Below are 25,827 nucleotides of genomic sequence, written 5' to 3'. Positions count from 1 at the left end.
ATCCATACTTTAAAACATGCAAAAGCTAAATCAGATTTAACTTACCTCAGCTTTTGAAGTATCTGGGCAGGTGTGTTTAAACAAGAATGTTTTTCACAGGCGCCAAAAATAATACAGTGTGAGGGCCTGCGTGATATCAATAGGCAAGGAGTTCCAAAGGGTAGATACTGCCACATTAAATGATTGCGTTCTCACAAATGCACAATGGGTATTATGTGGCACTTATAGTAGCTGAGGATAAATGATTCCAGACTGAGGAAAAGTACATGTTTGTGCTACAAATGGGTTGGTGTGTATGCAGGCATACTAAGGAGTCAGCCCAACTGGACTCATTGCAGCTTGCTTCTGAGTAAGTGGGTTCAGGACGGCAGCTGGCAGACTGCTGCGGTTGTTCTTTGTTGCTTAAACAAGAGCAGCAAATTTTCAGAACCGATAAATAAATGTGTTTATGTCAAAGAGCTGCACAAAAATGCACAAAAAATAGAGGATCAAAGATCTCGCTTTAATTACCTTTCTTCCTGTAACGACACCGATCACTCACTGATGGAATGTCATCACTGCAAAAAGAAAAAGAACAATTCCAAAAATATCAAGCCCAGGATATACAGAGTATGCAAACAAAATGGGTATAGATAAACATTAGCATTAATATTATTTATTCAACATTGTTCACATTGAACAGAACAAGGCATCCCTCACTATAGCTTTTCAGAAGTGGCTCCATATTTCTGGAGCACTCACCCGAAGGAAGAACACCTTATGCAGCTATTTTTATTCTATTTTATTTTCATGGGTGTTGTTGTTGTTGGATTTTTTTGTATTTTATTATTTTAGTCTGTAAACTTGTAAATTGCCCATAGGTCCATAGCTCAATGGTAGAGAACCTGCTTTGCCTACAAAATGTCCCTGGTTCAATCTCTGGCATCTCCAGATAAGACTGGGGAAGATTCCTGGCTTTAAATCCTGCAAAGCAGCTGCCAGTCAGTGCAGACAATACTGAACTAGATGGACCAATTGTGTGACTCAATATAAAACTATTTCCTATGTTCCTGTGTCTTAAAGGGAGGGCTGTAGCTCAGGGGCAGAGCATCTGCCTTGCATCCAGATTGTCCCAGGTTTAATCCTGGACATATCCAGGCAGGGCTAGGAAAGTTCCTCTGCCTGAAACACTGCAGACCTGCTGCCAGTCAGTGTAGACATTGAGCTAGATGGCCTGATGGTCTGACTCAGTATCAAGGTCGGCCAGCCCATGAGGCAGGCTAAGTCAGCTGCCCTTGTACCTCATGTATTGGAAGCCCAAGAGGTAGAGTGTGGCATCATGAGAACAGGCCATTTTAGTGGTAGCACTCTGCTTATGAAATGCTCTTCCCAGGGAGACTCGCCTGGTGCCATCTTTATCTAGTTTTAGGCACCACACAAAAAATTCCTTTAACAACCCACAAGTCTTAATAAAAGAATGAGCAGTCAATCACACACAGAGACAGTGGTAACCTCCTTTCTGAATGATGCTCCTAGCTCAGAAGAGCCTTTGGTACAGAGATGGGGATGCTCTCACCAGACCACAACTCCCATCATCTCTGACCATTGGGCCTGTAGGCTGGGACTGGTGGGAGTTAGGAGTCTAACAATGGGGGGGCTTCAGGCTTCCCAGCCCTGGTGAGCCTAGAAGCCTGTTGTTAGCTTGCGCAGTGGTGGTAAAAGACCCATTTCCTTCTCTGCTGACTAGATGAGACAGTCAAAACTCCATGGGCCTGCAGCGATGGTCATTGATTTAATTAGAAGCTGTGATCTCCAGCACATCCGAAAAATCGGCTACGAATGATCAAAGGATATTAGCTTTTGGGAGTCCCTAGCATGCAGCATTATCACCTTCAGAGCCATCAAAGGAAATCTAACATCATCAAAGGTGGTTGGGGTGAAATCACAAAAATATTTTATACAATTGCTCTTATTTTTATTTTATTTTAAAAGGTTTTTATTCCATGCAGGGCTTACTGTAAGCCACACCCCTGAAATTTGTGATCAGCACATCCTCTGATGTTTGAAAAAGGAACCTGTTTTATACCAGGATTGGTATTTCATAGAACTGTAAAGCTGGAAGGGACCACAAGGGTCATCTATTCCAACCCTCTGCAATGCAAGAATCTTTTGTCCAACATGGAGCTCATGCTTTACCGATTGAGCTATCCAACAAGCCAACTGACCCAGTACCATCTGCTCTTCCTGGCAATGGCTCCCCAGGAGATCAGGCAGAGATAAGGTCTTACCCATAGGAACATAGAAAGCTGCCTTACAGAGTCATACCATTGGTCCATCTAACTCAGTGTTGTTTGCACTGACTGGCAGTGGCCCTCTAGGGTTTCAGGCAGGAAGTCTCTCACAGTCCTACTTGGAGATGCGCTACCACTGAGATTCTGCCCACAGAAACACAGAAGTCAGACCACTGGTTCTTCTAGCTCTCCAGAGAGGGGACATTCCTAACTGTGCTTGGAGATGCCAGGGAGTGAACCTGGGACTGTTTGCATACCAAATGCAATGTGTTCAGTCAGGCACAGTCCCAGGGATGTGGAAGAAGCTTTTGTGGACCTGCGATACAGAGGTTCAAATTGGGCCAGTCACAATCTTTTAGCCCACTGTTTCTCAAACTTGGGTCTCCAGCTGTTCTTGGACTACAAATGCCATAACCACTAGCTAGCAGGGTCAGCGGTCAGGGATGGTGGGAATTGTAGTCCAAGTTTGGGAAACCCTGTTTTAGCCTAACCTACCTCACAGGGTTATTGCGGAGATATAACAGGTGGGCGGGACCATGTAAGCTTCTTTCAGAAGCATCTTGTGGAGGAAGTGCAAGATAAAAAACAAAAGTTAATACCAGTGCTCCCCCCGCCCCGCAAGGGGGTATTCAAGGGTACTCTGTATCAGTACCTCTTTGTTGTTGTTAAAAAGTGTAACAACTATATGGTGAGTACCGGCACCTGTTTTTCTAGAAAAGAAAGCACTGGTTATTACTATTATTATGAAGGATAAGAAATCCATAAAGACTTTTGTCACCATAATTCTGGCTTTCTTTCAGGACAAAGAACAAGAAACAAGAGTAAGGTAGTCAATAAAGGCTTCTGCTACAGTAAGTCTGGTCACCTTTCAGGTGCCACAAGTCTCTTTGCTCCTTATGCACTCTGCTCCTGAGTGTAGACCCCCAGGCTTACCAAGCCAGTCACCCCAAGCTTAATTTCGTTTTTACAAAACAAAGACTGCCCCCACCCCTTAGCACCACCATCACATAGCTGAGTTTGGGGAGCGGGAGCGCAACGAGGAAGGAGAGGGGCGGCAGCGCGGCGCATGGATGGAAAGATGGATGGATGCCGCGTTCCTCATCCCCTTCCCAAGAGGCCTTGATGGCGAAGGGGGCGACCACTCTGCGCCTTTACGCGCCGGGGTCAGATCTCCTCTTGGCCGCCTGGCTCCGCTCCGGCCTGACTGCCCCTCGCAGCCGGCAGTCGCGGGCCTCCCACGTGGAGCCGCCGCCGCCGCCTCTCCTCCGTCTCCTCCTCCTCCTCCGACAGCTGCAGACGGCGCAGCGCAGCGAGACTCCCCCGCTGGCAGATCGATGCCGCTCGCCTTTCATCTGACCGGCGGCGCTCTGGGGAGGGGAGGGGGAGGAATCCAGGCTTCCCGGAATCAGCAGCAGCCGCCGCCGCCGCCGCCGAGAGCGAGGGAGGCGAAGCGAGGAGGAGGCAGGAGCCGGCGTTGTTTACTGGCCCGGCGCACTCACAGCCGGGAAGGGAGGGGAGGGAAACGCGGGGAGGAGAGCTGCTCTGGCTCCTTCCCTTCATACGAAAAGGATCAGAGGAGGAGAAAGAGAGGCGCTGCTCAAAAAAGGCATGCCCAAGCTGCTTCAAGCACAGGGACATAACAAGGTGTGGGTCTATCCAGCTGGCCGAGGCTCTGCAGGGTTTCAGATAGGGAAACCAATAGCCTGGAGCTAGATTAGAACATGGGGGAAAATAGGAGACTGACTTCAACGAAATCAGACCAGTGCTACCTCTCACACTGACTGGCAGAACATGGGAGCTTCTGGATGTGAAGCAGGTGCTCTGCCCCCCCAGCTTATGACCTTTCCCCAATGATGGGGGCAATGATTTGGAGCAGCACAGGTTTCTAATTCATGCCAGCAGGGAGGGACCATGGCTCCCCATATGCTTCAGAATACACACATATAAAATTCCCAGTTCAGACCAGCACCTCCAGTTCAAAATGGGAAATGGTAAAAAAGAACATTTGTCTATTACAGAACCGAGGAGAGACTAGACAATACTAAGCTTGATGAACAAATAATCAAACCTACTGTTCAGTTCCAGCTCCTGCCAACCTAGCAGTTCAAAAGCACGTCAAAGTGCAAGTAGATAAATAGGTACTGCTCCGGCGGGAAGGTAAACGGCATTTCCGTGCGCTGCTCTGGTTCGCCAGAAGTGGCTTAGTCATGCTGGCCATGTGACCCGGAAGCTGTACGCCGGCTCCCTCGGCCAGTAAAGTGAGATGAGCACTGCAACCCCAGAGTCGGTCACGACTGGACCTAATGGTCAGGGGTCCCTTTACCTTTACTATGATCCAATTTATTGTAGTTTGAACTGTAAATTGTAGAAGTGGCTGAAAGCTGTTAGGAGACCCTTATTTCCCTCACAGAACCACAATTCCCAAAGTGGTCCCCTCTTCCCCAGAAACTCTGGGAATTGTAGCTCTGTGAGGAGAACAGAGACCTCCAAACAACTAGCACCTTTCATGAACTACAGTTCCCAGGATTCTCTGGGGGAAACCATGACTGTTTAAAGTGGTATGATACTGTTTAAACGTATACAGGCGGTGAACATTTCTGTTCTGTTCCTAGTCCCTGTGTGTGTTGGCAGAGTGTGTATAAGTGCTCTCTGGCCCTGTTCTGCTTCTGGGTCCTAAAGGACCCACACTTCAACAATCACACAGCAATTGAACATGTCTAAAATGGTCATCACTGTAGTACAGAGGGGTTCCTATGTTCCTACGCTGTTCATGTGACCTAATCTGACCAAGAAAGACATGTTATTAAATTCTTCATAGCAGGCTTAGCAGCTCTTCTTACAGCAGCAGTTTGTTTTCCCTTCACAGGCTTAGTGAATCAGAAGAACCACATGGCAGGCGCATCCATAAATACATCTCTCTTCTTCACCCCTTCACCACCTTTTTTTTTTAATTCACTCATGTACACACTAACCACCACACCCTGTCTTCCATCAAGCTTGTGTAGCATTTAAAAAGTTCAAAGATATGATAACGGAACAGAAAATGGTTCATCTCTTATCTCTTGGGTGTCAAGAGTCTGAAGGCTCCTTGCTGTGGGATACCACAGCCTTTTTTAGTGTGCATGTGTGGGTGGAACGAGTAGAAAGGAAAACGATTACAATAAATGTGAAGCAGAAGACCAGAGGCAAACCCCTGGCTGAGACTTCCTTCTTGCTGAGCTGAAAACCAGAAATGCAAAACAGAGGAAGTTAAAAGTGGCTTTTTATCTCCCTAGCCCCAAAGCGGGGTGTGTGGGGGTTACGACAATAGAAGGGGTAGAACCTGGGGGTGATGATTAGATGGTTTTTATTTTTAGATTTGGCCTTAATCTTGCTTCATAAACAATGTTAGCGCTTATGCGCTCAATGTAGCCCTCTGATTCTTTTTCTTTCCCATGTGCTTTGGAGATGGGTTTGGTGGAGCTGCCTGCATCACACAGATTCACATGTGTCACATGAGAGAGAAGGGGGGTAGGGAGGATAGGAAATGGCATTTGCTATGTGTAGAACCATGTTACATAACCATACTTTCATGTCTGCATCCCTCACCAGTGCCACGAGAACACTTAAACGGTACACAGCTCAGCTAAAAGAGGGATTGATTTTCCTGGACATTTTGTCCTGTACTGAAAGGCCTCCCCCTGCCTCTTTCAGTGATAAAGGAACAATAAAGGGTTCACCTGTTCAGCAAACATTACAATGATCAGGCTTCATTCACCTTTAGCGACACCATCACATTCATTAACTGATGCCTGATTGCCTAGGACAGTGGTTCTCAAACTTTGTCTCTGGGCCACACTTTCATAATAAAAATTTGCTTGTGTCACACCAAATTTTTTATTGGTGTGGTTTTATTATTATTTACATGGGGGGGGGGGAGAGAAACGACTCCTAGCAGCGCTTGATTTATAACATAGAGCACAACTACCTTATAATATGATCAAGGGACATCAGGAAAGTATAAAACAATAGAGCTACATTAGGATATTAATCATTCCCAAATTATAATGATAAATGAGCCTCTTACATATGTAGCTTAAGTATGCATACAAACTCCATGAAAGGTGTCAATTTGCTTTTGCCGGGTCATCACATTTATATTAGGTCTAATTTGGGACAAACAAACTCTCATCTCCTCATCAAGGCAAAGAAACCTTTCTCTTTTCTGATCTTTCATATTTATCAGAGCTGAAAATCCCTATTCACAACACGTGGAAAACTGTAGAACAGCCAGTGCTCTTGATGTAAGGCAGGCATCCCCAAACTCGGCCCTCCAGATATTTTGGGACTACAATTCCCATCATCCCTGACCACTGGGTTCTGTTAGCTAGGGATGATGGGAGTTGTAGTACCTAAACATCTGGAGGGCCGAGTATGGGGATGCCTGACGTAAGGCATGGATACTGTTTCTGGGTGTGTGGGTAGGTGTGCATGTAATCTGGATACTATACTATACTATACTATACTATACTATACTGAACTACTTAAATGCTTCTTTACTTCTCCCTGAATCTTCCTGTTACACTTGCCATCCTCTCTTGCCACACCAGTGTGGATCGCCACACCCTTTGAAAACCACTGGCCTAGGGCTGTGCTTGTGGCCAGTCCAGAAGGATTGCCTTCATTCTAAATTGGCTCTGGACAACACCAAATCCAATGTGGTACATAGCTGTGCAACACTGCCACATTTACTATGTGATCTGTGACCTGAAGCCTCACCCAAGGATGAAGAAAGAAACTCTAGCCAAGAAAAATAATAATGGTGTAGCATCAGCAGCAGGAAAAGAAACTAGTGGCAGCACACAGCTCACAAACACACACCACACAAAGAGAAGAGAGCATTCACACATTTAACGGTTTATTGTTGCAAATGCTCTACTTTGAACCCCAGAATCAAAACAGGTGCACTAGCAACCCTAGTTAAAAGTGTCTCTTTCTTTATGAAGAAAGTTGAAGAGAGAACAGGGGCCTGCATAAACTTGGCAGGCTACCTCCTCTCCCTTTCATACCAAATTCATTCTCTCTCTCTCTCTCTCTCTCTCTCTCTCTCTCTCTCTCTCTCTCTCTCTCTCTCTCTCTCTCTTACTGAAAAGGAAGACTTTCTGTTAAACTCCAGGAGTGAAGCAACTTGGCAAGAGGAGGATCGGGGGCTAGGGGGCACACGCATTGTGCTAATACCAGGGATCTTGTGGCCTACGGCCGATGCCTATTAAGCCAAGCTCTTTGGGGAATCTGTATGAATTCATCCTTTAAAGCCAACATATGTTCTGTGCCTTAATATTGCCAGGTGAGGACATTAAGATAGAGCAAATGTTAACCCCGAGTTTTGTGCACCAGTGCTGTAGAGTGTTCTCTCTTCTGAAATACAAGAGGCCACCACTGACACTGGCCTTCCACCAGCTCTTGAAGACACACCAGTTTGCCCAAGCCATTCCCCTGATCTCCTGACTTGAGCTTCCAACTTTAAATGGGTCTAATTGTTGTTCTAACTGTTTTAGTTGTTACACTGATTCAACTAGCTCATCCCAAGGCTCACAGGGCTATGCAGGACTATTTCCTGCACAGTCCATTTAGAAACCTACCATGCCAGGGAGAATAACTGTATATAGCTGCTCTTTCTTCCTCACCTACTAGCTTTCTATGTGCAGTGAGCCTTGCAAATAAGTCCAGAAATGTTACTGGCTTTGATAAGCTCAGTTAGCAGTCCATCATACATGATATGTTATTTATGGCATGATGGTAGCCTAAAAAGTGGGAGGGGCCAGCCAGAGAAGAACATGCTTTCAGTTACTGTACATGTGGGTAATTAACAGCCAATCCTAACAAATGCATTTCCTTGCTAGTTAGCATGAGAAGGGGCCAAGACCACAGAGAGGTATTCCTGATAGGCAGACACTCAGGCCATAGAAATACAATTGGTAGAGAGAGCTGTGTGTGATGTCATTTCCCCTCCTCCTCTGGGGAGGAAGGAACATATAGTACTTCCTGCCCCTCTTTCTCTCCTTTATCAGCCATAAAACTTCAACCAACACATGTGGCGGCCTGGAAAGATAAATTGCAATTAATATATCCTGTCCTACCTATTAAAACCCATCCCACAGTACAAACATTCCAGAGTCGCCTGGAGGAACTAATTTACAAACTGGAGCTTATTTTAAAGGGGGGGGCGACATGGCAGGAGGTTCCCATTAGAAGAAAGCAGGGCTCAACTCTCTGATAAAGGAAACTGAGGCATCCCACACATACAAGTGGTGGGAAATCCAAGGTGAAAAGCAGAGTGGAGGATGTCTGCATAGAGCATTGCTGGAGAGACTTGAAGCATGGACATGAAATATGGTAATGTAACAGCTGTTTAGCACATTAGCCTGTTGGTGTGTGGGCATCAGGCCAAGGACTGCGAAGCTTGAATTGCAGCCATGATCCCTGTGCTCTACCTCTACAGTTGGAGGCAGTCATGCTTCTGAATGCCAGTTGTTAGAAGTCATAGGAGGCGAAAGAGGGCTCTTGTGCTCAGGTCCTGCTTGTGGGCTTCCCATAGGCATCTGGTTGGCCACTGTGAGAGCAGGAAGCTGGACGAGGTGAGCTATTGGTCTGATGGAGCAGACTGTTCTTACACAAACAAAATCTTAAGGGCTGCATGGAGAAACTGTTGAGTGTTCCCCTTCCCTGTGTTTACAGCAATTGCGGTTTTGTGTTTTTGTTTCCAATGCAGCAAGGGGTGCCCTGGTCTCGCTGCATCATGAAACCTAGCTGCCACCTACTCAGACTATGTTTCCTGGAACCACTTGAAACCCAACAGATGTTTCCCTTTGTGAAGCATGCAAAGCAGAGGTGGGAGGGTTGCTGCTTGGGGTGAGGCAGCCCACGCGTGTGGTTAAGGGATAGCCCCTATTCTCGGGCTTCCCCTTTTGGAACTTCCCTTGTACCAGAGGGCAGAAGGGAAGGAAGCTGATTTAGGGGAAGAGCTGCAACTCGAGGGCTAGAATAGCTGCTCTGCATGCAGAAGATCCCTGGTCCAATCCCTGGCTTCTCCATGGCTTAAATAATGGAGAGCTGCTGCCAGTAAGTGTGTGCCTTACTGAGCAAGTTGGACTAATGATGTGATTCCATGCAAGGCAGCTTCTTATATTCCTATGCCTTAAGGGAAAGGCCGTAACTCAGTAGGAAAACATCTGTCTAGCATGTGGAAGCTCCCAGGTTGAATCCCCAGCATCTCCAGGTAGGGCTTGGAGATACTCCTACCTGAAACCTTGGAGAGCTACTGCCAGTTAGCCCCTCCAAGTGAGTTCCAAAATGTCCCCTTAAAAAGTGTCTTTCCCAAGTTTCTCTCATCCCCCAGAATAGGAAAAGACCACATATTTGGTCAATTAAAAAATGGTTTACTTACAAACACTTCAAAGGTCAGATTAACGTGCTTCAGGAAGCTGCACAGGCAGTAAAACATGGCTTAGTTACAAAGTGGTGAAAGTTCCTAAATATTGGAATAGGAACTCAAGAGTGGCTTGTGAGATCTATGGGGTTTTGCTGGAGCAACCAACTTAAACCTCTTCATAAGATGAGCTTTTTGGATAGACTGGGGAAGAACAAAGGCTTGATTACCTAGCACCTCTCAAGTTGAGAGGAAGTGGACATAGCTAAGCCTGGCAGGACAGCTTACTCTATGGTATCAACCTCTTAATGTATTAATTAGACTTAAGCATGTTGCTTATATGAGGCTGGTTATCCCAAAATCTTAAGGGAGAGGGCCATAGTTCAGTGGTAGAACATCTGCTTTGTATGCAGAAGGTCCCAGGTTCAATATCTGGGTTTAACTGTTGTTGAACCAACATTCCAAACTTGTTCCAGCTCCACATGGAGCAATCCATCCTGAACTCTGACCTTGCCATAAATCTATTATTGGCCAAAGCCCTGTTTCAACTGGGATCATTCTTTAGAGAAGAACACTATAGAGGAGAAAGACTGAACACACAGATTTGCTGGTCCATACACTCAGCAAAGCAGCACATTATCAACCCTGCTGGATTAAACAAGGGTCCATCTAGCACCTCCTCTCTACCAGTGGCCATGCACTGGTAGAGGACTCTACCTCAGTGGTAGGGCATGTGCTCTGCACATAGAAAGTCCCAGTTCAATCCCTGGTATCTCCAGGTAAGGCTGGGAAAGAACCCTGCCTGAAACTCTGGAGAGCTGTCGGTAGTCAGTATAGACAATGCTGAGTTCGATAGACCAAGGATCTACCAGTTGCCCTGACAATATGGCATGTGTTCAGAATTTGTCTGTTTTCATAGGAAATTACAGACGCTTGTGTATTTGCAACACGTATCTTACTCCAAGCATCAGGATTCATGAGACTCTGCATGCTGTAGAAACCATTCATTCCCTTAGCAATGAACAGCCTTTCATGTGCTGGCTTCTGAGGTGACTTGTGTTAGTAAACTGACCATAAGTTTCCTACTTAAAAAAGAATTAAGGATGTTTAATGGTACTCTATATTTAAACTCACAGTAGAACTGGTTCTGCCCTCAGAAGAACACTTCCAACATTCTGTAGAATTCATTATCTGGATGAACAGGTTAGGGGTGAAGGGAAGCAATGTGCTGTACATGTGTGTGCATGGGCACATATGCGCACAAACGTCAGCATGGGTCCACACACAAAAAATTTTAATGCAATCACCACCATGCATCCTGTCCAGTCATTTTCTGCTGACAGCTGATTTTGATTTCCAACCAAGTAACAACTCACAGAAAACGCACCTCAGGCCACAGGAAAGGGAAATCTAGTAATGGCAATGGACCTCGATCAAGTCTAGATCAGGAACAATGGCCAAACAATTTATCTAAATATACAAAACACATTTCCTAGATTCAGGGAATTAGAATTTGGCAACCCTGCTCTGGAGAAAACTTTAAGAATTCTAGTGTTGTTGTTGTTTTTAAAAAGGCCCCTTCAGCTTAAAAGAGCCTCCTTCATTAGCGGAGCCCACTAAGCCAGGCCAATGGCCCTTCTAGGCCAGACATCCCGCTCTCACAAGAACAGTCTCCCCTCCTGCAGTTTCCAGCAACTGGTATTTGGAAGCATTAGCTATTCCCCTCCCATAGATACAATTCCCAGAATGGTTTAATAATCCATCCCTCCTCCCAGGAAACTCTGGGAATTGTAGTTCTGTGAAGGGAACAGAGACCTCCTAACAACTCTCAGCACCTTTCATAAACTACAGTTCCCAGGATTCTTTGGGGGAAGCCATAACTGTTTTAAAATGGTATTATAGTGTTTTAAACATCTGGAGCGGATGTGGCTTATGTGTGTTACTGCTGGCCACAATCATGCCAGGTTTATCAAGAAGCTCCACTCGACCCACCTGAGTCCTGGCTGCCAGAGGTAGGTGGGGTGGGATCTGAGGCCGAGGGGAAGAGCTGGCCTGTTTGTTTGTCTGTTTGTCTCTTTATTTCCCACACTTCCATTTTATTGCTCACAGCCACGCTTGGGCACGTTTTAATTAGCTTATTACTTTTTATCTGAGAAGACACGAGCCGGGGAATAGAAAACGGCTCCCAAAAAACGTCAGCAGCTTCCCTACATCTCTTGTGATTAAACTCCGCACTGCTCCAGCGCGGCAAAATTTTATCGCAGCGTTATTTCCTTTAGAGTCATAGTTGCCATAGTTGACTTGATTAATTCTCCATGCGCTGGCCAGCCTTCCCTCCCTCCCTCCCTCCCTCCCTCCCTCCCTCCCTCCCTCCCTCCCTCCTGTTCCTGAATATTCAGAGGAGATGCTCATTAAGTAAGGCACTATCGTTTACTACAGGAGTGGCGGGAACCCCTTTCAGCCCAATAGTCACATCCCATCATGGACAGACTTCTGGGGACCACATGCCAGTGGTGGGCAAGGCCAGAGGCAAAGGTAGGCAGAGCAATGGATGCAACTCTTATTTTCGTATAGTAGGCTACATTTTAATCCCACAACACTCTGAGGTCTATACCCTCCCTCCCTCCCTCCCTCCCTCCCTCCCTCCCTCCCTCCCTCCCTCTCTCTCTCCCTCTCTCTCTCTCTCTCACACACACATCATCATAATCTTCCATCCAGGCAGGCAAAAGTTATAACCACAGTTGAAGGACACATTCCAGTCAGGCAGTAACACTCAAGGAAGGGCATGAAGCAGAGTTAATGAGGACCTGAATAAAGTATTGAGGGCCACAAAGAGAGGCTTGAAGGGCCACATTCAGTCATCCCCTGATTTGAGATCTCAGTATAATTTCACTGGGCAGAGGAATCAGGATGCCTGTCCACACAGGTCAACTCTTGTCTGACTTTCCAGGGTTTGTGAGCCTTTTATGAACCTCCTCACCATCACCTTCGGACTGGGAAGTGAACATAGAAAACTGCTTTCTACCATGTTGATCTGTTAGTCCATTTAGCCCAGCATAGTTTACTCCCAGGATAGTTGTCGTGGTACTGTCTGAAGGATTTGAAGTACAACTCCCCAATAGAGTCCTTCTTTTTACCGTAATATTTTTGTATTTCAGCTACAATCAAAGGTAGTTGAGAGAAGCAACACAGCTCTGTTTGAACTTTGTAGGTGAGCTCAATTTTTCAAGGCCCTCCACATCAGACTTTGATACAGGGGTGAGCCCATCTGTAACTCCCTTTACTTGGGATCACTGCCATGTGCACAGGCCGCTCAAAGGGAAGAGAGAGATGGATTTAATTAGGCCATTGTCTTCTGCAAAAAAAAAACCCTTCCACTCCTACCACCCCCATTCTTAAGGATTAACCCATATCTGCTCAAGTGTGCATGTTTGTTTGCTCTCAAAGAGCAAGAGGAAAAAACATGAACTGTTAACAGGCAGGATGGTGGAGGTGGTTAAAGATGCATCCCAGCTGCTGCGTTCAAATTTTAACCTGCCTACTCAGTGTAGGTGGGGGAAACAGTGAGGCTTATAGGTCAATTTCTGCCCCTCTGTCAGGCATCTAGAGGCTAATCCAGGGGAGGTAATGATCATCTGTACCAAGGGAAGAGGTTGCTAGACTAACAAGGAGTGGAATAGGCCAGGGGGTGAAGTGGTTAGAATACCAGGCTAAGACCTGGGAAACCAGGGTTCAAATCCCTGCTCAGCCACAAACAGGAGTGAACAAATCTGTCCATTTCAGTTTCACATTTTTCCAGTCTTGAGTTCAGTTCTTCAAGTCCTTGTGAAAATTCAGCAGCATCTTAGTGCAAATTTCTTTTGCAAAGCAGTGTTCCCTAACGTAATGCATTATTGTAAGTTATTTCCACTACATATGTGCATTTTTATGCACACTTCACCCCAGTATATACATTTTTGTACTCATTACATGTCTGGATAACTACACTGCAGAATTCGGACAAGTGTGACCCTCAAAGTATGGCTGCCTTTTGGGTTTCATATTGTTTTGAAAAGTGTAAATTAGGTAAGTTCACCTTCAGTTGTGAACCGAATCGAATTTAGTGCTTAGAGTCAGACTAGAACCAAGGAGGCCAGGGTTCAAATCCCCACTCAGCCATGAAGCTTAACTGGATGACCTTCAGCCAGTCACCATCTCTCAGCCTTACCTACCTCACAGGGTTGTTGCAAAAATAAAATGGAGGGAGAACCATGTATGTCGCCTTCAGCTCCTTGCAGGGAAGGTAGTACAGAAGTGTAATTTGTAATTAAATTAAAAACAACAACCACTATTCCCACTCGCATGTCCCTCAGGTTAGCTCCTGACAGTCGCTAAGCATGCACAGTCACCAATCACTGGGTGATTTTATGGGCTGTTTGCCCCCTTTGAGCCTGCTTGTTTTTCAAATGTCTTGCACTACTAGATCAGGGATTCCCAAACTGTGGCCTGTGGGCCACCAGATGTCCACAAACCTAATTTAACGGTAGGTGGTCCACAACATGTCTGTGAAGAATGGCTGCAGCAGTGGCTGTGAATAGCCGCTTCAGTGGCTGCTCTGCCATTCTTAGAACCCAGCAATCTGGTCCAGTCCAGATGGACCAGACATGGAGGGGAGGGGAGGAAGCGCAAGAAAGGAATGGAGAGGATTAGCAGTGTGAAAGAAGGAGTGATGAGGTGACTCGAAAGGAGTGGAAAGAGTCCTATGGAAATCAAATTGGAATGCGGTAAAGTACAACATATGAGAAAATGAAGCAATAAAAGTACAATTAAAAATCGCACAGCATCTAACACAGTGCATTTCCAACCACCACAACAGGCAGAAAAAGCACAAAGCAGTCTGCCTAGAACCTCAGCAATTTTCAAGTGGTCTGTTGGGGGGGGGGGTTAGGTAATGACTATTCTAGATAATTCTGGCTATACACTAGCATGCTGATGCCTCCCTGTTGTTTTACAGAGGCCCAAGTTTGTCTCCAAATCCTGTCACCACTCAACCACCTGAGTTTGCTATTAGAAGGAATGATAACTCAAGGGCAGAGCAAAAACAGATTGCTGAGCCAAACTCTAGAAAACCCTGGCAAACAGAAAGTCCTGTTCACACTGCCTTTACCATCTGAAAACTATTCCATCTATGTATGTATGTATGTATGTATGTATGTATGTGTATATGTATGTGTATGTGTAAGTGTATATATATATATATATATATATATTTGCTTTCGTAGATTTTCACGGGTACAGGAATGCAGGTTTTGGTGTCCTCGGGTGTCTTCCCGTGTAAAAGTTGGGGTGTCTAGGCGACGTTTCGACGAGGTCTCACTCGTCATCTTCAGGCTGGTGCTTTCGGCTTCTTGTTACTGGAACAGAGCAGGATCTCAGTGTTTGAGTTCCTATAAATACTGTTGAGGGGGTGTGGTGTATAGCCTCCAATGTTCTGGGCAGAGAGGAAGTTCCCAGGCTAGTGTGCCTTTTCTTCTTTTGTTCCTTAATTACTTGAGGGATATCTTGAGTGATTTCTTGAGTGATATCCTGAGTACCACTTAGGAGTACCACCCCCCTGCAATCCCTACACAGATCTGGCTGACACAGGCCACAAAACCACAGCTCGCCCCTATACACGAAGCCAAGCCAGAGCACAACTAAGTGCAGTACAGCCATCTTCTCAGAAAAACTCTTCACAAAGTTCAAGAGGTCAAGACACAAAGACTTTAGCAACTAATCCACACCTAATGACCCACCTAAGTGGTACTCAGGATATCACTCAAGATATCCCTCAAGTAATTAAGGAACAAAAGAAGAAAAGGCACACTAGCCTGGGAACTTCCTCTCTGCCCAGAACATTGGAGGCTATACACCACACCCCCTCAACAGTATTTATAGGAACTCAAACACTGAGATCCTGCTCTATTCCAGTAACAAGAAGCCGAAAGCACCAGCCTGAAGATGACGAGTGAGACCTCGTCGAAACGTCGCCTAGACACCCCAACTTTTACACGGGAAGACACCCGAGGACACCAAAACCTGCATATATATATATATATATATATACACACAGTGGTACCTCGGGTTACATACGTTTCAGGTTACATACGCTTCAGGTTACAGACTCCGCTAACCCAGAAATAGTGCTTCAGGTTAAGAACTTTGCTTCAGGATGAGAACAGAAATCATGCTCCGGCGGCGCGGCAGCAGCAGGAGGCCCCATTAGCTAAAGTGGTGCTTCAGGTTAAGAACAGTTTCAGGTTAAGAATGGACCTCCGGAACAAATTAAGTACTTAACCTGAGGTACCACTGTATAGAGAGGGAAAGATAGTTAGATTTGCTTTAATTCCATGTTTATGGATGCTGATGATTAGAGGACTGAGCACCTTCTTGAAGCCCTTAGAGTGCAAGCAGTCTCTTTGGGGTGTGGAAATAAGATCAGCAAAGCTCTTCCTGTGTCCTGTTGTTCCAACAAGCCTGCAACAGATCCCAGAGCGTCACTCTTGGAAGAGGAAAGGGGGCAGCTGCTTTGGCTACAAGGCAGACACCGTCTTCACGGGGATTAAGAGCTTTTTGCTCTACACGGTGTGCCATAATCCAGGCTGGCAGGACGCAGTCCCGATTAGTTATGCAAGAGCAGTTGTTCAAGGAGAGACTGGGGGCCAATGAAATAACAAATATCTAAGAAATGCGGGGCTTGTGAGGACCGTCCATTGCATTAGGAGGATACAGGCATTCTGAGAACCACTCTTAGCTTACAGGGGTGAGAGCATACCTGAGCATGTATAGAATTATGCATGACATGGAGAAAAGGGATAGAAAAAAGAGTTTCTCCCTGTCTCATAATACTAGAAGTTGGGGACATCCAGTGAAGCCAAATGTGGGAAGGTTCAGGACAGACAGAAGAAAGTACTTTGCCACACAACTTGTGAAATTCACACTCGTAGTGACAGCCACCAGCTTGGATGGCTTTAAAAGAGAATTAGACCAATTCACGGAGGACAAGGGCATTGATAGCTACTAGCAATGATGCCCTTCCTCCACAGTCACAGGCAGGGCTGGATTAAACATTAAGCAAAATATGCACATGCTTAAAGGGCAATAAGGGAAAGGGGGGCACGAGAGAAATTTTCCGTTGCTGGATTTTGAACATTAATGGTCACGAACTGCTCAGCTGAGCATTCATTTTCTCAGTTGAAGTATATTAGAAATCCCAAGAGAGCAACTATGCAACAAGGCATATCTCTACTATGTACAGAAGCAGAAGTGTTACGTAAGATTAGTTTTGAGGATCTTATCAAAGACTTTGCAATTAGAAAAAGTAGGATACAATTTTTTCAATGAAGTGGAAGTATACCAAAAAAAAAATATTATTTTCCATCTTACTGTAGATTTTGCTTCATTTTGAAAAATACAATTGAATTTTATGGTTTATTATTGTTTATCTTCTGATACACCCCCCCCCCAATCTTTTAAGTGTCTAGGGTCTCTAAAGGTCTTAATCCAGCCTTAGTCACAGACCATAATACTTTTGAATACCAGTTGCTGGAAGCCAAAGGAAGGGAAAGTGTTCTTGTGTTCCTGGTTTTGCGCTTCCCAGATAGGGATCTGTTTGGCCACTGTGAGAACAGGATACTGAACTAGGTGGGCCATTGGCCTGACTCATCAGGCTCTTCTCATATTCTGATGAGTGGTACAGTCCCTGCATGACATGCAGAAAGAGCCAGGTTCAGTCCCTGGCATCTCCTGTGAAAAGGATCAGGCAGAAAGTGACAGAGAAGACATGTCTTTGCCCAAGACCCTGGAGAGCCGCTGGCTCTCAGAGAAGAGGATGTAATCAATTCCTTTTTCCATCATTTCCCCATTTCTTAAATCTTAAATTCAGTTCTCCACCATTGCCACTTCCTTATTGATATCCTGATAAAACTTCATTAGGTTTTAGCACAGATTTATCCTGAAATACGCATTTTTTGTATGTAATTCCCCTAACATATACCGTATTTTTCGTCCCATAGGACGCTCCGTCCCTTAGGACGCATCTAATTTTTTTTGGGGGGGGGGAATAAAGGACAATTTCCCCCCTTTATTCCCCCCCCCAAAACCAGGTCAGGGAACAGCGGGATGGTGGCGCTGCGCCTCCCCGCTGTCCCCCGAGCTTGTGAGGCTGGCCGATGTCTGCCTGGCGCGCGGGGCGCTCTGCTTCAGGGCGCCCCGCGCGCTGGGAGGCAGGCTGCTATCCGCAGCGTGGGGAGCCCTGTGGGAACTCCCACAGGGCTCCCCACGCTTGCTGATAGCTTCCTGAAGCCTGGAGAGCGAGAGGGGTTGGTGCGCACCGACCCCTCTCGCTCTCCAAGCTTCAGCGAAAGCCTGTATTCGCCCCATAGGACGCACACAAGATTTCCTCTTCATTTTTGGAGGGGAAAAAGTGCATCATGTAGGGCGAAAAATACGGTACATCTTTACAAGCAATCTCCCCTGAAGAGAATGTGTCCCTTGCCCCAAAATGATTTTTGAGTTTAGGTTAACAGCAATAAAAACGATTTAACAAAAAAATAAAAACAAGACTAGCAGATACATATCAGATATGATGTGTCCTGCAATAAACATGTTATGAGTGAACTAGTTGTCCATGTGAATCATTTCCCTTCACTGCCAGGTTAGGGAGATGATAATTGTTCCCCACCCCACACCCCCACTCTTATGATGCATTTCTGTGCACATCTTCTAATATTCACGTTTCTGTAAACATTGTTGGCTGGAGAAGCATGAATTTCGAAGTATGGCTGAGTTTCAGTTACTGCCTTTTTTAGGAGGTGGGGAGTGAGACTTAGGAACTTTCATGGCACAATGCAAACTGGATTGCAGTTCCCCCCACATCCCTATTCCCCCATCAGTTCCTTGATTGGAGGTCCCCATGAAACCTTATGTATGCCGCCTTGAGCCCTACCACTGGGGATTGGCAGAAGATATGGACATCATAAATCAAATCAATGCTTAATAATAATAATTTTGCCTCTTCAGCTCTCCTGGACCACTCTCTTTGATTAGCGAAGAAATACGATTCAAGCTGCTTCAATTATTTATGTCCAATTTGGTTAATTCCCCCAAGCAGACTCTCTTGACGCAAAACGAAGCAAGGCAGATTTTTAAAAAGCAAAAGTAGGAAGCAGATGTCAAGGAATGTTTGCTTCCCACTCCTCCTCCACCTCCAATAAGTGTGCTTCTTTTTCCACACCTTTCTCCCCTCATTTTTCTACTGCAGCCAAAATCCAACAGATTGGGGAAAATCTAAATGTGACTTCAGAGTAGGTTTTGTTGCTACATCAGCCATTGACAACCTGGTACCTTCCAGATGATGGGGACGACAATTGTCATCAGCTTCCACCCACATGTTTGGAGTTCAAAATGGCGGCCATGTTGGCTGAAGCTGATGAGAGCTGTACAGTGGTACCTCAGGTTACATACGCTTCAGGTTACAGACTCCACTAACCCATAAATAGTGCTTCAGGTTAAGAACTTTGCTTCAGGATGAGAACAGAAATCGTGCTCCAGCAGCGTGGCGGCAGCAGGAGGCCCCATTAGCTAAAGTGGTGCTTCAGGTTAAGAACAGTTTCAGGTTAAGTACGGACCTCTGGAACGAATGAAGTACTTAACCCGAGGTACCACTGTAGTCCAAAACATGACCACGCTGTCTGGAGATGAAAGCAGCTGTGGTCTAAAATATTTGAAGGGCACCAGGTTGGCAAAGGACATGTTAAGCTTTAATCCAGAGTCAAGCCAAGCAGAAATGCTAAATGCCTGGACTGAAGAGGTTGAGGGAAGAAAGGCAGGAGGCTGCAATGCCGGAACAAATGCAGCCAGAGGCAAAAGACAAAACTGCCAGTCTCGTGTAATGAACCATCTCTCCCACTTGGCTGCATCAGGCCTGGCAGTGTTGTCAACTCCCCGAAGCGCCGCCAAACCCGGCAGCCAGGTCCCCCTCCCTCACCCCCCAGCCTCTCTGTCTGCTTCCCTGAAGGTGTGGGAGTTGGAAAGGTTGGCAGTGATAAATTGATTTCCCATGACAAAAAAACTGAGGCTGGCTGGCAGCGGGGAGAGAGGTGGATTTTACCTCCCCCACCCATGCTGCCGTTTCTGCCTCCAAACAAAAACTAAAATCTGACCTGTTCCCTGGCTTTGTGGCTTAGGGCCCTCATATCTACGGGATCACCTCTCCTGGTATGCCCCGCAGAGGACCTTAAGGTCCATGAACAACCATAGTTTAGAGGTCCCGGGCCCTAAGGAAGTCAGACTATCCTCCACCAGGACCAGGGCCTTTTCAGTGATGGCTCCGACCTGGTGGAATGCTCTGTCCCATGAGACTAGGGCCCTTTAGGATTTAACCTCCTTCTGTCGGGCCTGTAAGACAGAGCTATTCCACCTGGCCTTTAATTTGAATTCAGCCTGATCTTTTATTCCCCTTCCCTTCTCTCCCCTTCCCCTTTTATGAAGATCATCTGCTCTGAGACCCCACAGCTAATTCTACCGCAGCTAATTCTACCCTGGCCTCATGTCTTGGTTGGCTCATGTCTTGGTTGACCACAAACTTGACATGAGCCAACAGTGTGACGCGGCAGCTAAAAAAGGCAATGCAATTCTGGGCTGCATCAATAGGAGTATAGCATCTAGATCAAGGGAAGTAATAGTGCCACTGTATTCTGCTCTGGTCAGACCTCACCTGGAGTACTGTGTCCAGTTCTGGGCACCACAGTTCAAGAAGGACACTGACAAACTGGAACGTGTCCAGAGGAAGGCAACCAAAATGGTCAAAGGCCTGGAAACGATGCCTTATGAGGAACGGCTAAGGGAGCTGGGCATGTTTAGCCTGGAGAAGAGGAGGTTAAGGGGTGATATGATAGCCATGTTCAAATATATAAAAGGATGTCACATAGAGGAGGGAGAAAGGTTGTTTTCTGCTGCTCCAGAGAAGCGGACACGGAGCAATGGATCCAAACTACAAGAAAGAAGATTCCACTTAAACATTAGGAAGAACTTTCTGACAGTAAGAGCTGTTCGGCAGTGGAATTTGCTGCCAAGGAGTGTGGTGGAGTCTCCTTCGTTGGAGGTCTTTAAGCAGAGGCTTGACAACCATATGTCAGGAGTGCTCTGATGGTGTTTCCTGCTTGGCAGGGGGTTGGACTTGATGGCCCTTGTGGTCTCTTCCAACTCTATGATTCTATGATTCTATCCTCACTGGCCCAGGTAGGACCAATTCAGCCAGCTAGCCCTGGGGATTATCTAATGCTTATTTCCCCTAAATTGATTTTTGAATTTTATTGTTATTCTTGTTTTTATACTGTATTTTATGCTGCTTTTATAATTAAGTGTTTTAAATTTGTTGTTAGCCTCCCTGAGCCCGGTTTTTGAACCGGGAAGGGCAGGGTATAAATAAAAATTATTATTATTATTATTATTATTATTATTATTATTATTATTATTATATGTGTTTGGTACATGCCTCACAGGTAGCAAAGTATTTTGCTACCTGAGGCCACTGTAGGGGGCAGAATGTACAAGTTACTTGTGGGCTTCCCATCTGGTTGGCCACTTTGGGACCAGGATCCTGGCTAGATGGGCCATTCGCCAGAACCAGTGTGGCTTGGGGATGCTGGGAGAAAGCATGCCCCTCTTACCTTTAGGCCCTGCCAGTGGGCTTTCCAGAGGAATCTGACCGGCCACTGTGAGAACAGGATGCTGGTGGTTTTCAGCAACGCCATATAAATCTGTATGGAAACCAATAAGAATTACCATTTAATAAACAGCAATGTCCCTATTATCCCAGCCCAATCACTGAGGTCTTCAGGGAAGTCACTGTTAGTGGTCCTCTGTGGCTCAGATGCACAGCTCACATCCACCATCAACCTTACGTTCAGCATTGTGAACTCCTTTCCAGTTGAGGTCAGACAGGCCCTCTCCCTGCTGAACTTCTGGTGCTTACTGAATACTATTTTGTTCCAGCAGGCCTGAATTCTGATTTTGCAGTTTAAAATGTTTTTTGTTTTTTCCCATTACACTCAGTTCCTTGTTCACTGTTTAGAGGTGGCTGTAATAAAGCAGTATATAAATTGTTTAATTAAATAAATACAGTGGTACCTCGGGTTACATATGCTTCAAGTTACAGACTCTGCTAACCCAGAAATAGTGCTTCAGGTTAAGAACTTTGCTTCAGGATGAGAACAGAAATCGTGCTCCGGCCGTGCAGCAGGAGGAAGAGGCCCCATTAGCTAAAGTGGTGCTTCAGGTTAAGAAGAGTTTCAGGTTAAGAACGGACCTCTGGAACAAATTAAGTACTTAACCCGAGGTACCATTGTATAATAATTGTCTAAGCAAACAACGTCTATGCAAATCTTGAGGAAATGAATTAGCATGGATGCTCAATAAACAGATTGGATGGAAGAGCCCATTGTAAGCCTGACTGACGGCAAAACTTCTCCCTCTTTTTCCCCACCCCACCCCGTTAAAATGATATGAGCCACCATGGGAGACAATGATTTGTCTGAAAAGTAAGGTTTAAAAATGCATTTTCCAAAACAATACATGAATTGAAACACAGCTAACCTTCAAAATGTGCACTTCTGCAAATGTGTACGTCAGGGAAAGTGTGCACAATAGAGTGCATAGTAGCAGTTATATACTTTTTAAAGCACATTCCCCCTTGTGTGGTTGTCGACAAGCAAATCAGCTGCTGCCTAGCCACTATTCCTGTGCATTAGGGATGGGAAGAAATTTGGTGCAGTTTGTATTTTAACAGCATCCTACCTAATTCACACCTCCTGATCCAGTATGTGAACCAAAGTGAAATTTGATTTATTCGCATTATATTTGGGGAAATTACTTTGCACAAACCTCTATATTGGGAGAAATGCACTGATACGTTTTCAAGAAAACTTGTTCCCCTGCAAATTGATGCAGAAATGTAGAGAATGGCCTTAAGGCTGATGAAAACATGAGAAATTGAGAGAAATCATCATTGACAGACCTGTCAATTCCCTAGACAAGAGTACCTCTCACCATGGGCAGAGTCCACCTCTAAGACCACTTTCTTGAAGTTGGGAAGGGCCATAGCTCAGTGGTACAGCATCTGCCTTGCACTGAAAAGGTCCCACATTCTATCTTGGGCATTGCTAGGTGAGGCTTGGAGAGTTCCCTGTCTGACAGCCACTGCCAGTCAGTGTAGACAATATTGAGCTAGATGGACCAATGGTCTGACTCTGTGTAAGTTAGCTTCCTATGTTCCTACACTCTCATCCAGCATGTACTCTCTAACTCAACTGCAAGAGGCGTAGCTGTGTTCAATCTTCTGCAGCAAAAAGAAGGAACAGTCTTGTGCAGGGCCTGCCAGAGACCTTTTGGCACCTGAAGCAAGATGGGCTACCAGTGCTCCCCTGCCACAGATCCAGGCCCCAGTGTGGTGGGAGGCCTGGGGCATGTTGCTTCAGGTCTCCTCACTGGTGTGCCGCCCATTCTAGAGCAGGAAGCTAGCTTAGGGGCTGCAGGGCAGACCACATGGCACACCATTCCAGCCTCTTTCCACCCTTCAGAATTTGCTGCCTGAGGCAGCTGCCTCACTCTGCCTCATGGTAGGGCTGGCCCTGGTCTTGTGGCACCAGATTTATGGCACAACTGTGTGCACGTTCATTCAAAATTCAACCCCAGTCTGTGTAAACAATACTGAGCTAAATGGACCAATAAGCTGACTCCATATAAAACAGCTTTCCATGTTCCTAATTACAGCTCCCAATCCTACAAAACTAGGATTATGGAGTGGGGGTAATTTCCAAATCAGAAGCTGTGGCTTCTATAAGCTCATAAAGAACCACCCTTCAGTTTTGTTCCGCTGCCAACACCAGTTTCCAGCCAGCTGCTCTGAGTTCAACCTCCTCCGCAGGAGTCCTGGGGAACCCACTAAGCCAAACAAGAGGTTTCTTTGACTGCCACCTCTGCTTTTTGACAAACATGTTCCGTTCGGAGAATTCCCCCTTCTCCACCCTTTTCCTCCCACACCCGTACCATCTGGTTGTAGTTTGCACCATGACATGTTTCCTCTTGTGGTCCATTTGCTTTTCTTTCCTTCTTTCTTTCTTTCTTTCTTTCTTTCTTTCTTTCTTTCTTTCTTTCTTTCTTTCTTTCTTTCTTTCTTTGCAAACCCCAGAAGCAAGGAGAGAAATTCCCTCTGGCTGCAACAGTATGTTTGCATAAATTCATTTATCTATTTTCTTTCTCCACCCTCAGACATCCAATTTATTTATCAGGCTGGCTTAGAGGTGGATGGGTGAGAAGGAGAAGTTTGGGTTTTACTTTTCTGCCCCCCTAGAGACGCTGGGGGGTTAATTATCAGATTCTCTCGGCATCTGTTCCAATTTAGGAGAGCTGTTGGAGCTGGGGGGGGGGGGAGTCATCAAGTTTAGCAGCAAGAAAGGGGATTCCCGCCCCTGAGCATGTGGGTTATGCGATGCCAAATTCCTGCAAAAATGCTCAGATATGTGAAACCTCGTTTCCTACCCTACAGTATGTGGGGAAGGGCCATAGCTCAATGACAGAGCACCTGCTTGTCATGCAGATGTCCCCAGCAATTTTGGGCCCAGGAGCACATTTGTAAATACAAGGACTCCTCCAAACAACTTGTTTGTTAAGCATTCATACTGATTTGCTTGTATAAAGCTTAAGCGAAGGTTAGACCAGAGCTTTCCAAACTTTTCATGTTGGTGACACACTTTTTAGACATGTATCATTTCATGACACAGTACAGTGGTACCTTGGGTTAAGAACTTAATTCATTCTAGAGGTCCGTTCTTAACCTGAAACTGTTCTTAACCTGAGGTACCACTTTAGCTAATGGGGCCTCCCGCTGCCGCTGTGCTGCCGCCACCACAAGATTTCTGTTCTCATTCTGAAGCAAAGTTCTTAACCTGAGGTACTATTTCTGGGTTTGTGAAGTTTGTAACCTGAAGCGTCTGTAACCCAAGGTACCACTGTAATTCAGTTTTACTAGCAAACCAGAGGTTAAACGAACCCCTTTCTAGCCCCGGGAAGAGAGCGGGGTGCATTCGTGTGACACACCTACACACTGCAGCCGACACACTAATGTGTTGTGACACACAGTTTGGAAAGTTCTGGGTTAGACCATGGCCAGACTTTACTGAACATTTGTTTCTGGGGTAGGTATACAACAATTAGCATCCATTCTGCGTTTGCTTACGGTGTGTTTCCACATCTTCCCATTAGGCCACATGTGGGGAACCTTTCGCCCTCCAGATGTTGCTGGGTTATAACTTCCATCAGCCCCAGCAGGCATGGCTAGTGGCCAGGGATGATGGGATTTGTAGTTCAGCAACATCTGGAGGGCCAAATATTCTCCACACCTGTGTTAGTCATTTATTCACTCCAAACGTTTCCCTGTCACTTTCCCAACTGCACCAAGTCCTGATTCTTTTAAAAAGTGAATTGTACAGAGCCTTTTAATCTGCTTTAACTCCACAAATCTAAAGCACAAGGATGCCCTTGAATCCCTCCTGCGAAACAATGGCAATTTGGAGGCACCCAAATAAACTGTTGTGGGCGCCTCAAAACATCTTTTCTTCAGAAGAAAACTGCTCATGCTTACAAATGCCACACCAAAAAAACAGGGGAAATACCTGTCTGCCCCCAATAAACTAAAACAGGCAAAAAATAGCAGGCAACTCTACTACACACACATCAAACCATGTCAAAAAAAGAGGATGCTGCCGGCCGGGGATGATGGAAGTTATAGTAGAAAATATCTGGAAGGTACCAGCTTGGGAAAGACAGATCTACAAACATTAGAAAGCAGAGCCATGGCAGAATTAGACATCAGCATGATGGAAGACTGGAAGGAGACAAGCCCAGAGAAGTAGATCATACAGAGACACAACAGGCAGCAGGTGATTTTGTAGTGATTCCTGCAGAGGCAGCAGGCAGCCTTCTTTGCAGGAGGTTACACTGAGCTCAGAGGAAACTCTTAAGCATTTCTTATTATTTATTTCTCACAGCGCACTTCCATTCCTGGACATTGTTAAGGCTCCCTTTGCAAAAAGCGCAGGATAAATAGTAAGCCCCACTCTTCCATGGAAG

General features: G+C 45.7%; 1 protein-coding gene across 2 annotated transcripts in view; it reads right to left on the bottom strand.

The window, feature by feature from the left end:
- SAMD11 (sterile alpha motif domain containing 11) overlaps positions 1–25,827 on the bottom strand; it is a 326,185-nt gene that overhangs the window by 249,008 nt on the left and 51,350 nt on the right. For both annotated transcript variants that reach the window (XM_081923525.1, XM_081923528.1), the window contains exons 2-3: positions 21,369–21,458; positions 511–557 (exon numbers count right to left, since the gene is read on the bottom strand). The gene's annotated coding sequence lies outside the window, so the exon portion shown is untranslated. The remainder of the gene's footprint in view (positions 1–510; positions 558–21,368; positions 21,459–25,827) is intronic.

The sequence above is a fragment of the Podarcis melisellensis genome (genome assembly GCF_964234715.1).
Source record: "Podarcis melisellensis genome assembly, chromosome: 8".
Taxonomy (NCBI): domain Eukaryota; kingdom Metazoa; phylum Chordata; class Lepidosauria; order Squamata; family Lacertidae; genus Podarcis; species Podarcis melisellensis.
The sequence above is the reverse complement of the archived record's forward strand: the minus strand, read 5'-3'. Positions and strand labels throughout refer to the sequence as shown.